Below are 12,680 nucleotides of genomic sequence, written 5' to 3'. Positions count from 1 at the left end.
CATCCATCTCCTTTTTAACCCAAGGTCATGATAGAGCTAAAGTAGCTTAGGATACTGAGATGCAATCTCAGGCAGCTGCGATCAAGACTTGCCAATCTAATAGTCTCTATATTCCTATATTCCCTTGTATTTATCTTTTCCAAAATACCTGGTAGATCTACCAAATATTAAAATGAGGGTTGCCTTCACTGGGGCAAGATTAAATGCTCTTCCATTGGCAGACTGGATGGGTCAGCAAAAGAGGGTTCCTAAGAAGGATAGACTATGCATTTGCAATTCAGTATCAATTGAAGATGTACTGCTTGAAAGCTCTCTTTATCTCAGAACCACATAATTCATCCGTTGTTAAGATCGTTCAAGGGAAGGCCCTTGTTAAGGCTTGTTTCCTATTGTCTGATGCTGAGAAGTATGTATCCTTTAGAACTGCCAAATTCCTTGTCAATGCTCTACAAATACGTGCCACAAAGTCAAAAAGCTGTATGGAAAACTATTCAACTCTTAATGGTTTGTTGGTGGAATTTTAAATTGTATAGTGTTTTATCCTGTGTTTTATTCTGTGTATAATGGCAATTTGCTAAGACACAATAAAGAACTTCTTCTCCTTTTTAATTGCACACGGTTGTTTCCCAGATGACTAGCTGTGTCGCCAAATATTCCTATTCTGGAAGGGCATTTTCGATTGTGTGAATTCGCCCTCCGTGTTCCAGTTTGAGCTGTTTTGAATTCAGGCCATATTCAGGAGCCAGATGGGGCTAGGCCCATATTTTATTCATGTCAGTAAAGCTTTCATCAAAGCAGGATATGAATTTCTTTCTTTCTGGATCTCAGTGTATATTTCGAAACTGGCTCCGAGCCGCGGTGATATGCACCCGGAAATGAAAAATGGAGCAAGTCACGTCGTCATCTTGCTTCTGGCTTTCAGAGCAGGGCCAAATGTACTTTGCCCTAGCCAATTCACAATTGAGTTCAAACAAGAAGGAAATAGCCTTCATCTAGTTTTCATCCAAGCTTACCAACATTCAAGATCAGAGTAATATCCTCTCCCCCTCTTCTCTCTTTCCCATGGCCATCATTGAGATTCTCTGAAATCTGACTAATACCCACAAGGCTGTTTCAATAAAAGAACAATGTATTTTGCCCCAATCCAGCTGTGTACATTTCTAGCTGAAAGCACCTCAAACCATTTGCCATCACTGACCCCCTGTTCTATTGGAGGAAAGGGGACTCGGATTGGGACCCAGCTTAGTCCTGAGCAAGTCATTTGTTGATTAATCAAATGTATCCCCATCTCACACCTTTCTTCACTAAGCACTCTAACAATAAACATCTTAATACAATACAAAACAGCTTTCAAATATCAATTAAAAACACAAATAAATTTAGGATGAACAGATATTGGGTGCTGTAGAAATGCCATAAATAACAACAACATGTAAAATATGTTCCATCTGCTTTTGCAGATTGTCAGATGTCTTTTGTTCCATTGTCCACTCATTGGCAGAATCAGATTTTTCAAATTTCCCAAATTTGTGCACATTTGCACTTGCACAAATGCCCCCCCCCCCCATGTTTAGCCTGGAGAAGAGAAGATTGAGGGAAGACATGACAGCACTCTTCAAATACTTGAAAGGTTGTCACACAGAGGAGGGCCAGGATCTCTTCTCGATCCTCCCAGAGTGCAGGACACAGAATAATGGGCTCAAGTTACAGGAAGCCAGATTCCGGCTGGACATCAGGAAAAACTTCCTGACTGTTAGAGCAGGATGACAATGGAACCAGTTACCTAGGGAGATTGTGAGCTCTCCCACACTAGAGGCCTTCAAGAGGCAAGTGGACAGCCATCTGTCAGGTATCCTTTAGGGTGGATTCCTTCACTGAGCAGGGGGTTGGAATCGATGGCCTTATAGGCCCCTTCCAACTCTACTATTCTATGATTCTATGTACATAAATAAATACATGTAGGAGAAACTGAAACTGACAGATTTCTACACTATAGAATCCATGCAACTCGGAAAAAGCCAATCCTGTACAACATCCATAGATTGAATTCCCAAATCTTATCTCATATGAATCCGTTGAAGATCCTACTCCATCCCTTTCATCTTCAGCCCTGGTCACCAATAGAAGGTGGCCTCTAAGAGCTTCTATGAAATTGAATTCAGCCCTCAGGCTGAAAGAGGTTCAGTACTGATGTTCTAAAGTTGCTTCTTTCTATCATAAAGCAACATTTTGTTTTGTTACGTAGGTGGACCAGAAGGCCGATTATTTTTCCTATGTAAAAAGAGTAGTTCCACATCTACTGGATCTAGTGGAAAACAGGCCTTTTACTGCTTCTCTTATAACACTCCTGTTAATGATATTTTCTCTTGTTATTTGGGTCCAAATTCAAGCCTTCCTCCCCCCCAATCTTCATTTCGTTAAAGAAGGAGGAAAGGAAAGACACCGAACAAAAACATCCATTTGTGACACAGCCAGTGATATCTTACACAGCCAACTCAATCCTATGTTTTTAAACGTAGAAAATGGTACAGAAAATTAGCCTACTTAATGGTGAGCCTCTCAGACAAAACTCTAATCTACCATTCATGCAAAACACAATGAAGTCCAAATGTTACGGGGTGGGGAAAAAAGGCATTTTTGTTTCACTAAGGTGTACATGTTAAATAATCAAAGGATTCAACATGACAATATGGTTATAGATAGTTATCTTAAGTGCCTTCTGTGGCGAGAAACTGAAATTAAGAACTTGAACAAAACATGAGACATGAAAGTGCAGGTTCTACAAACACTAGGTTGCTTATTAAAACCACTTTGATCCATCGCTTCTTTGATATCCTAGGTCTTATCAAGAATTCACTTTCAGGGGTAAATATAGGTAGTTCAGAGAGATTCTATGACATACTGTACATAGTCTTTTTTCCCCGTCACTTTTTTTAATTACTGGGAAGGGGGGCGGGGGTGAGAGAAAAATCAAGAAAGGGGAAAAAGATATGCTGATAGCATTGCTACGTGACAAGGTTAATTTCAAAAGTTCAGATAATTATTTCAACGGAGTCCACATACTCACAGAAACCATATGTCCCCCTAAAATGCATCAAGTTTGATTTATTTTCATTTTTTTTAAAAAAAAAAATCATTTATAAATGTTATGAATTAATTCAAGCATAAACAAGGCAGAAGACATTTAATTTTTGAGGACTTCCTCTCAACAGTGAAATGTATCTCTGAGGAGGCATGAGCCAGGTTTACTGGGTCAATGATCCTTTTTTGTGTGGGATACTTCAGAGGAGTGTTTGGGATACTGCAGAAACTTCCCACTCCCACAGAAGACCTAGAGTGGGGTAAACAACATTTTTGGGCCTGTGGACACACTGGGCAATTTGAGGAAGTGTTGTGGGAACCACCACAAAATGGCTGCCATGGGAGATGTGGCTAGTTCCAAGGGACAATTAACCAGCCTCAAAACAGCACAAGGCAGAGGTGGGGTTTGAGACCCAACATACTAAGCAATTCAGTTGAAAACACAGTTTTCAGTGTTTTCTATTTCCCAGATTGCAAACCCTAATTCATTCTCCTCCATCTCTTTTTCTCTCAGACTGTTGATCATCACCCGTTTTCTTTCTCCTCTTCTTTTTCTAAGCCTCTGGGCATGCGAGATATGACTGTGACACATCCGACAAGGTAGTTTTCCCAACTACACACTTGGGACTACATCACCATGTGTTTCCAATGCATCCAAAATTTTAACAGTTCAGAAATCTTGGTCCCATTATGACCTGGAACTCCTTAGGGATGTACAAGAATTTTGTTTCCGTGTGTTAAACATCAGAGCTTTGTCCCATTTACAGCGCTGAGTGCATTCCTTGGGCAACACTCACAGATTCTTGAGCTTGTGTCTGCATTCACAAAGTGGATTTGTCCACACAAAACACACTTTAAAAATGCATGCATATGCACGCATATGTTCACGCTTTAGTCAATGGGGGCACATCTGAGTGCATGTGTTAAAAAGATGTGCACCTAAATGCACACTTTTCTTGTTTGAAAAACTGCAAATTTCCCCATATTTGGGAATGTGAATGAGGCAGAATGAGCTTTGAGCTGGAATTCAAAGGGACGTAGCTCAGTGGTAGAGCACATGCTTGGTGTGTCTGAGGTCCCATGTTCAGTTCCCGGCATCTCCAGGTAGGGCTAGGGAAGACTGAAACCCTGGAAAACCTCTGTCAATCAATGTCGATAATATTGGGCTAGATGAAGTAATGGTCTGACCACAATATAACACACCTTCCTATGCAATTCAGAGGACCTTGAGCCTCACTGATTCTCTCATCCATTCTCCTCCAACACTGATGTTTGGGTTCCAGTCAGCCCTCTCTGTCAGTCCCCCCACTTCCCAAGCAAACTTACCCTTATGACAGAGTGGAGTAGATGCACACAGTGCTGACTGGCTGTGACAGAAGTTTGTAGGCCTCCTCCTTAAGACTTGTTTGCTGCTGAGCAGTTCTCTTGTAAGCTATTCTTTACTGACACCCTTGTCTCCCACCTTGGGACTAAAACTGTACTTTCAAAACCCTTCCTCTAATGGAAAATGCCAATATGCCTATATGCCCATAGCCGCTATAACAAAAATATAAATTCCTTAGGAAGAATTCAGGCTATTCTTCCAGAGCACTGAAAGATGAGCAGCAGGGTTTTCTATTTATGGTTTCACTTCTATGACTCTTTCTGGGCAAAAATCTGTAATCAATAAGCTATTGTTCCAAGGCTTCAAAGCAAAGCCTGTTGTAATGATGCGAGTATTTGTTTAGCCACATGTAACCTTTATTTTTATAGCATCATGTGACAAAGGCAATATAGCAGTGCAAATAAAAAACAGGGTTCCTGCACACATGTAGCTGGGCATACATCTTCACGTTTTGGATATTTAATGTAAAAAGGCGTAGATATCCCTGACCATAAAATCCTTGCCTACATGATAAATGATCTGAGAGTTGCTTCTTGGGGAAATATCTGGCCTGGGCTTTGGTGGACCTTGTGGGAGCAACCACAAAAGATTCCTCCCTATATGCTCTCATCTGTAGTGCATAGACTTTTTCTCTGCAGCTGACTATGGAGGCATTGAAGGAACAAGGGATGCTGGTAATTTTTGAAGGGTATATTTCTTATTCCAAGTATCAGGCCACCATAGCTATGTTGGTGTAAGTCTCACTATGAGTCTTCACAGCTGTGTATAACTTTAGGGGCAGGGTGCAAAATGTAGGTCTGAGTCCACAGAGAGGGCAATTGTTCACAAAAATTTTCATCCATGTCAAAGAGTGTCTTCTTCCTTTGGTCGTTTTTCAGGAACTGTTTAGAAAGGGTGTTGCCACGACACAGGCTCTGAACACCAGGCCTGGCTGTGGCTACTCCCTGCTCAAACCAAGCACCACCGCTTGATACGCCTGAGGCAAAGGATAAAAACCACCTTCCTCCAAACTATGTGGAGAAAGGGGTTAAATGGAGAAGGATTTCAATATATTAAATAAAACACTGTGAGTTATATGTGCTGAGGTGAATTATTGTCAGAGTGGGTGCTAAATGTGTAAACTTCAGATGACAAATGCCAAATGGACACGTGGGATTTTTGTGGTAGTTAAAAACAAAATAATTAAAATTTATTTTTAAAAGTTCACAAGCTTTGTTTAAAATAAAACATTTAAAAACCTTTTTGAAACCTTTCATCCAATCCTTTCACTCATTCACATACACGCTTTCCTTTCTCTCACACAATCACTCTTGAGCTTTCTTTATTATCTCTATTGATTAATATACATCAACTACGTGCACACCACACTCCAAAGACACCACTCTCTACATTGACCCTCAAATTTCCCAGAACTTAAGTACCCTAAACACAGAGAGCACTAAAGACTCTAAGAGGACCTCAAAAATCTCTCCCAATCCCCTCAGTCATTCCCTTATATATCACTCCTCCCCCTCCCCAGACATTCTAACTCCACCCACTCAGGCCAACATTCTAAACTCACCACAGACTTACCAACTGCAGACATACATTTGGGAACTGACTTGTGGGGTGTAACACCACAGGTGTAGACATATTCATTTATTTAGGAAGGATCACCCTGAATAGACTTCCTCTCACAGCAGGAGCATTTCATTCACTATAAGGGGGTTCAAAGATATTACAAGAGTGCATGTGGGTATTGGGCAGCTGTGTGGGCTAGCACCACCTCCAGTCCACATCTGTGCATTTGACTGGTGTGTGAGGGGGCACTATTTGTGCCAACGTACATGCATTTCATACACCAGCCAAATGCTTCAATGGCAGGGGCCCCGTGTTGTTGCTGAGTGCGACTAGCTTGCATGGCTGTGCAAATCTTTCATGTGTTCTTTCAACACCTGTTTTGTGTGAAGTCATCTGAACCACCCTGATGTGATTCCTGATTAGCTAGGATCATTTTAACTGAATTTGATTGAGCCACATGTTATCATAGAATCATAGAATTGGAAGGGAGCTTTGATATTCTCTAGTCCAACCCCCTGCTCAATGCAGGCTCTGCATGATCACATTTACTATGTGTTACCTGATTGGGTGGAATATTTCAAGATTTCTTCCCTCCACCCACTCATTTAAAGCAACAGCAGATAAAGGGAACAATAGGAAGAAAAACTTGCACATTTAAGGAGGATTAAAGGGGATTATTTCTCCTCCCCAGCACTATATTTGAGCCAAAATAAAAATAATAATGATGAATATTTGATTTAGTCATTGTACTGCTGATTCCCTGATCTAGAATCACAGCTGAGGAAATGCTCTGTGAAATTTCCCCTCTTGTTAATATTTCTCAACATAATCCAACTCCATGAAGGGGTTCAGTGATGGAGTCCTGATTTAGGCATTCCGTCTGCATATCTCCGATAGGTGTTAAGAATTTAAAACTTCAGGGGCTAGTTTTGTAAAAGGATTTTACCTCCCCGACAAGAGATTTCCCTGTGTTTCTTATCTGCCAGGCCAGACCTAAATCGGGCTGTCATGTAATCAATGGGCTATGATAGGCTGATTATCATGTAGGATAAGTGATATCTATTAGAAAAAATTGATCCTGACATAACTCAGAGGGAAAAAGGCAATAGCTAAAAGCGAGAGACCAGAAGACCCGAACTGGCCTTTGTACATATTTAATGGTTGTCATTTTCCTTGAAGCTGCCTCCAAACAGCAGAACTCTCTGGGTAAATCTATATTGATTGAATAATCCTTGTCATCTGTTAGGCCTAACAAAGCTGTCACAGCACAGCCACAAGCAAACAGATTTGTATTTGATAACTTTCTTTCCATTTCAATCCTAGAAGCACACAAGATTTAGGAGTTTCCAGGGAGCTCCTTCATATTTAACCTACTTCGGGTCCGCTAATTCATTCTGCGGATAGGCCCTTGGTTGGTTGTTGGGTTTTTTGTGTGTGTGGAGTGTGTGTGTGTGTGATTGACTATTTCACATTTAATTAAACCGCCATCCTCCAAATTGCAGCTTATGAAGGAATCGGAAGCCGATGGCCAAAAGAGCCACCGTTTCGACGCCATGCATATTGCGTTAACAGCAACGCCTTGAATGATCCTGGCTGGGAGCATGGCAGGGGTGGGTGGGGGGGGGCTCTAGGCTTTCCCCAGTGACAGCATCTCCCGTTATGAATACGGGAGTGGGGGGGAATCATCAAACAGAAATCATTAAATGGAGCAGATGGGGCTTCCTGTGTGGAGCTGATGCATAAAGGAAAAGGGGAAGAAGAAGACGAGTACTGTGCAAAGAAGACCCATCAGATCAAAATGACAACCCTGAAAAGGTGTCAGATGGGGGCTTGTTTACAATTGTTGTCCTTGCCAGATAATAATGGTGTGTGTGGTGGAGGGGATGGGGGGGGGGGGGTTTCCTGTGTGTTTGCGCTGATCAGAAATGGTTTTTCACACTCACTGTCAAACTGGCGTCTAGGTGGGTCCCCTGAGTACCACACGTTTACTGCTCTGTCTGCCTCAAGAACCCTCTGAAAAATAATGATGTGTGTATCGAACTAATTTGTTTAGGGAAAAGAATAACATCCCAACTCTATCACTATTTGTTTCCTATATGCAGGAGGTAATTCTTTACAGACGATATACGTGAGCTCTGGGTCTGAGGTTAGAGGGAAGAACCTCAGGGCCAAATCCTGCCTGGCTGGGGTCCCAGTCCAACCATACAGAGTTCCTAGCTGGTCACACTCTTTTCCCTTCCCCCCAACTACCAACCATGGAGTGGTTTCCCAGTTATGCACAGTTTTTTCCTTATTCCAAAAGGTTGGAATGGCTCCCCTAAGGTTTATAGCTTTACAACACCAGCGTTATACTGTGCAATCACTGCGCGTTGTGTGCAAAGGACTTCGAAGTTTTCCAGTTTATAATCTGCTTTTATTGTGAAGTACTCTGAAGTTTTCCAGTTTATAATCTGCTTTGACTGTGAAGTATCCCATGCATCCTGCTTTAATTGTGCTATAAAGGGAAAAGAATCGAGGTATTTAGCTACTAGTTTCCGAGCGTGTTTTCCGAGCGGCCACTGGGGCGCAGGAGCAGGATTTGATATGAATTAAACAAATGCTTACATCTGCATAAGCTTTAAATATAAAGAGTTCAAAATCGGCACAGTAATAGATATTAAGGAGAGCTTTAAGCATACCAAATTTGAATCAGATTGGGTCATCCGCTGATTTTTTTAATGATTTTTTTTTACATTTCCCCACTTAAACCCTTTGCAAAGGATCTTAGGAGTGTTGCCGCCCGGGGTGTAATTTAACAACACCAACAACAACAGCTTAGCACTGTAGGGAATAATTTGAGGGAAACAGGTACGTGGGATGAAGCTTTTAGTTAGAGATGGTACAATATGATGGTATTTTTGGTTTTGGATTTTTAGCCTGCCCCTTTTGCTTTCGGTCTTGCACATGACTGTATTGTGTTCCCTGAAAGCTCTTCCAAATGGAATTCAGCCCTGGCCTAAGGCTGAAAAATGGTTCACTCCCACCCCACCCCAGCTTAGGGATAGGTCTTGCTTAGGCAGACTGAGGGAGATGCCTCAGGCAGCTGATCTGAGGTGTCATGGAAGGGCAAGAAATTGTTAGTGTCAACCAAGGAATAGGATTCTGTCCTCTGTTCAGTCAACAGGAGGTCTGAAAACTACTGTATTTATGCAAGGCTGTATGAGCGTAGGCTCTTAAGATGAGAGTGCCTTTTCAATGGTGGTGCCTTGTTTATGGAATGCCCTCCCCAGAGTCTGTCCCCTGGTGCCTACATTATGGCCTACCAGTAAGGACCACCATTTTCTGTGGTGCCCCTCTCTTACCGAACCATCCCTGAATGTCCCACAGAATGGTATTAAGTTGGCAAGAGGAAATGGCAGCTACCAACAGATCGAAGTGAGGGAGCTCTTTGAAGTATTGCCTCCCCCTTGAATTGTGTTCCCCCCCCCATACACACACAATAGCGCCACAATTCCCTCCAATTCTGTGTCCTCCAAATGAAATGGTTGTCAGAATTTCATCCCTTCTTTAGATGGAGCCTCTGGATAGGCCAGGCCTGATATAATTTAGTATGGACCTTTTGCATGTATAGCATCCCTCCTGGTCCCTTGTACTTCACACTATGTCACCCTGTTAACCTGCATATAAAGACAACAGAAAAGACAAGCAGGGAGTGAGGATAATCTCTTCTCCTCACCCTGTTTCCCTTTGCTCTTCTAACTGTTGCAAACATTGTTTGCAAGGTAGGATGTGTTCCAAAGGTAAAATAAGGGAATTAATGCGGGGGAGGGGGGCTGACAGGAGGACTTTCAAGGACCATGAAGGCTGGCAGGGATGAACGAGTGGTAGAGGAAGCTGGGACAAATTTTCCTTATATTTTAACCCAAGCCAGAGAAGAATTTGGGTGCTTTCAATGCTTACTACTCCTTTGAATTGGGCTTTTACAAGTCCCTGAAATTCATTTGTGAGCCCAAGCTCAAAGAATTTCACCAGGACCATTGCTTTTTGGTTCTACTTCTAAGGGTTTTATACACACACACACACACACACACACACACACACACACACACACACACACTACATGCTTGGGCATTAAACTCTGTGTAGATCTCATTTGAACCACCTTTAGATCAAAGTGCAAGATTTTCCTGGTTATACTTGAAAAACACACAGAGAGAGACCCCCCCCCCGTACTTTCGGGTTTCAAACGGAAAGAAAGATCTGCTGACTTAGACATCAATAGTGTGCTTAAAACTCAGTGAATACCACTATTAACTTTTTTCCTCTCCCCCCCACCACCCATTTCTTCTTCTTTTAATGCTAGGTTTCTTGCTTCATTCATATCAGAAGCAGCCAGATTCTGAGTTAAGCTGAAATGTAGAAGTAGCTCAGAAGTTTGACAAAACCCAACCCATTAAGGCAATTCATAATTTTCCATTCTCAGGGCTGTGTCCACCCATATGCCCATCACTTAAGATCATTGACTAAAGACCTTCTCCATGTCCCCCTCCCCGCCATCAAGTGTGGTAAGCGTGGGTGAGTAGTGGAGTCTCTTCTGTGGTGGCACCAAAACATGCAAATACCCTTCCTGAAGGAAGTTCACTTGGCCACATGAGGAGCACGGACATCTCCCCACCCGCCATTAGCTTGGTTGCCAATTCAGCACTGACAAAAAACAAATACTTTTTTCACATTGCACATAGTGAATTTATGGAATTTGCTGGCACAAGATGTAGTATCGTCCGCTAGCTTAGATCTTTCTATCGCTAGTAATTGTGGAACCACTTCATGAATAGACGTGCATGGAGGCTGTTCAGTCATGGAGGCGATATGCTGGGGTGGAACAGCAAGTAAAAACTATTGCTTGTACAGCTTCTTGTTCCCTGGAGTTGTCTGATTGGCTGTTGTGAAAAAAATGTGCTGGATCCGATGGCTGTAGGTCTGATGCAAGCAGGTTCTTCTCATGTACAGTGTAGACCAGCCTTCTCCAAGATTGGCTTCTCCAGATGTTTTGCAATACAACTCTCAGGAATCTTAGCTCTTGGTCATGCTGGCTGGGACTGATTGTAGTTAAGGTCTGAAACATCTGGAGGGCACCAGGTTGATGCAGGCAAATATGGGGGAGAAGAGAACATTAATTAAATTAAAAGTGGTTGTAAAGCATGGAATTACAGTGGGGGAAGACAAGAACTCACAACTGAAGTCATACCCATGGCTCCCATAAACCATTAAGTCCAGGATCTAAAATTACCCAGCTTTACCAATGATTAAGGACATGAGAACATAAGAAGAGCCCTAATGCTGGATCAGACCCACGGTCCATCTAGTCCAGCACTCTGTTCACACAGTGGCCAACCAGCTGTCAAAAGAATATAAGAACATAAGAAGTACCATGCTGGATCAGACCCAGGGTTTATCTAACTCTCAGGAATCTTGACCATTGTCCATGCTAGCTAGGACTGATTGTAGTTAAGGTTTGAAACATCTGGAGGGTACCAGGTTGATAAAGACAAATATGGGGGAGAAGGGGACATTAATTAAAATAATAATAATAATAATGATAATAATAATAATAAATTTCTTACCCGCTTCTCCACTTGGATCGAAGCAGGGAACAACATTGAATATAAAACATTAAAATCTGATTAAAAACATAACATACATGATTAAAACATCCTTAAAACATCCTAAAAACTTCTAAAAACACCTCAAAATTCCATTGGATAGGCCTGCCGGAATAGATCAGTCTTTATTGCTTTTTTAAACTCTAAAACACTGTCAAGTTGATGAGTCTCTTCCGGCAGGCATTCCACAGTCTGGGAGCAGCAGGAGAGAAGGTCCTCTGGGTAATACCGGTCAGCCTAGTTTTGGTTGACTGAAGTAGATTCTTCCCAGCGGACCTGAGTGTGTGGGGCAGATTATTATTTCTTATTTTTTTATTTAGAATATTTATATACCGCTCCCCATTGAAAAAATTCAGAGCGGTGTACAAGATAAAATGAAAATAAAAACAGAATAAAACACTTAAAAGAAATTTTAAAAGAAGCAAATACAGAGACTCAAGGCTGCATGTTAAGGAAAGGCTTCTTGGAATAAAGATGTTTTCAGGAGGGCACCGAAAGGAGTACAAGGTCGGAGCCTGCCTGACCTCCAGAGGCAGGGAATTCCACAGGAGGGGAGCCACCATGCTGAAGGCTCTTCCCCTGGTGGACTCCAATCGGAGGATGGATCTATGTGGAACCACCAGGAGCAGGCCCACAGATGACCTCAGTGACCGGGCAGGTTGATAGGGGAGAAGGTGCTCTCTCAGGTAGCCTGGAAGCAAACCATGTAGAACTTTAAAGGTAATATACCCAACACTTTGTACTTCACCCAGAAACTAATTGGCAGCCAGTGAAGAGATTTCAAAACTGGTGTAAAGCAGTTGTAAAGCATGAAATTGCAGTGGGGGAAGAAGAGAACTCACAACTGAAGTCATACCCATGGCCCCCATAAGACCATTAAGTCCAGGATCTAAAATTACCCAGCTTTACCACTGATTAAGAACATAAGAACATAAGGCCATAGCTAGACCTAAGGTTTATCCCTGGATCATCCAGGGGTCAAACCTGTTCATCTAGGTGACACACAGGGGATC

Source organism: Elgaria multicarinata, chromosome 14, assembly GCF_023053635.1.
Source record: "Elgaria multicarinata webbii isolate HBS135686 ecotype San Diego chromosome 14, rElgMul1.1.pri, whole genome shotgun sequence".
Taxonomy (NCBI): domain Eukaryota; kingdom Metazoa; phylum Chordata; class Lepidosauria; order Squamata; family Anguidae; genus Elgaria; species Elgaria multicarinata.
The sequence above is the reverse complement of the archived record's forward strand: the minus strand, read 5'-3'. Positions refer to the sequence as shown.